The following is a 1,934-nucleotide window of genomic DNA, read 5'->3' on the forward strand; positions in this document are numbered from 1 at the left end:
GGGTACCTGTGCTGTCACCACTCACCCCAACCCCCACCAGACACCCCTTTTCTGGAGGAAAAAAATTTAAAATAAATTCAAGATAAGGACCTCAGCAGCAGTGGTAGCAATGGAAGCACTCAATCCCTTCCTTTGGGTCGCCCCTGGGTCCTCATGCCCTACGGCTTCGTGGGTTTTGCGGTCCTGATGCTGCAGTGCCTGCTAGCCAGTCTCAGAGAAGGCACAAAAAAACAAGCAGCGAAATAGAGCAAATGCACCAAACGACAACGCTGGTAAAAGAAATGACACAACACATCCGAGTCTCCTTTGGGCTTGTCGGGTCGTCTTCCAGCTCCGGATGTCGATTACAATCCAGCCGTCAGCGGATGTGTAGATGTAGCTTAGCCACAGAGGTGTCTTCCAGCCGGGGCAAACCTGACCATCCGCCGCTCGACCAGTCCCGGTCAAACTATAGTCCGGTGTAATGATGCTGTAGACAGGAGGAGGAGGAGGAAGACTTGGAGTGGGAGGAGCAGGGTGAACGGGATGCAGAGGCAGTGCAGGGAGGAAGGCCGGATAACATAAGCTATCCGCTCTTGAAATGCATCGCTCCCGGCCCGCTGCAAAGATGCCCACGTAGGCTGCTGCGAGATAGCACACTATTTCCTCTCCTCAGTTCCCCCTTCCTCGTGTCCCCGAACAGCTCAGCCGCGGTTGGTGCATGCTGCTGCAGTCCTTGCCTCTCAGCTACGCTCGCGTGTGTGTGTGTGTGTGTGTGTGTGTGTGTGTATATATGTGTGTGTGTGTGTGCGTGTGTGCTTGCGCAAGTGTATGTGTGTGTGCAATCACAATCAGCACTGCAGTGCCGGAGTAGAGAGAGAGAGCGAGCGAGCGAGAAGGAAGGAAGGGAGAGAGGAGAAGGAGGAGGAGGAGGGGAGAGACAGCAGGAGGAGCGGGGGGGAGGGAGAGGAAATGGAGAAAGGGCCAGAGCACACACAAAAAAAGAAGAAGAAGGGGAGAGCAAGTGAAAAGAGGGAAAAGATGGTGTTAGTGGGAAGGGGGGTGGGGGCAGTGGAACAGAGAAAGGAAGAGAGAGCCTGCGTCATCCCTCAGTGTCACCAGGGAAATTTCTCTGCACTAGAAATGACTGCACTCAGAGCGGGAGCAGGATTTGGGAAGGGGGAGGGGGATGCGGGGGAGGGGGGCGGGGGGCGTTTTCAAAACAGCTGAATTGGAGAGATGGGAGGATGCATGCACACATGGTCCACGCTGCAGCCAACTGATTCGGATCACTGTTCGAGGGCACCGCATGCCATCCATTCCTCGTGCCGCAAATCCCGTGTCCTTCGGGTGCAGAGGGTGCACACGCTTTACCGCCGCTCCCCCTGATCTGAATTATAGATAAGAGAGGCGATTTTTACGTTATCAGACAACAGAAGCGTGTTCTGTTCACTTCTCATCTTTAGTCCACGCCCGTGCTGCAGCATAAATAAATAAAAAATTACCTTTATTTTTCATTTTCATACTGTCCTTTAAAAATACATGTTTATATCAAGATTGAATCGTCACGGCATCCAGATGATTCAAGTTTCATGAGAGTGAAGTGGAGCACTACCCAGAACCACCAAGTTTTGTTCAGGCTGGTAGTGTGTATTTCTTTTATTGAACCACATCTTTGGTTTATAGCAGGGTCAGACCTCACCAGGCCCAATACATTACACATATTACAAATAATAATATTAATTATTTGCCACATAAAATATTCTCTTGTCATAATTATAAAAGCCTTCCATGTTTACAAACATTACTGATGTTAACATTTACAGCATTATAAAACATGAATTATTCACATGACGAGTGAATGCAAGGCCTGTCAATCCTTTTGAAAGTAAATGCAGGTTTTTTAAAAGGTAAACCATTCTATATTAGATTACACCGTTCATCGGCAACACACG

This window comes from Pseudoliparis swirei, chromosome 3 (genome assembly GCF_029220125.1).
Source record: "Pseudoliparis swirei isolate HS2019 ecotype Mariana Trench chromosome 3, NWPU_hadal_v1, whole genome shotgun sequence".
Taxonomy (NCBI): domain Eukaryota; kingdom Metazoa; phylum Chordata; class Actinopteri; order Perciformes; family Liparidae; genus Pseudoliparis; species Pseudoliparis swirei.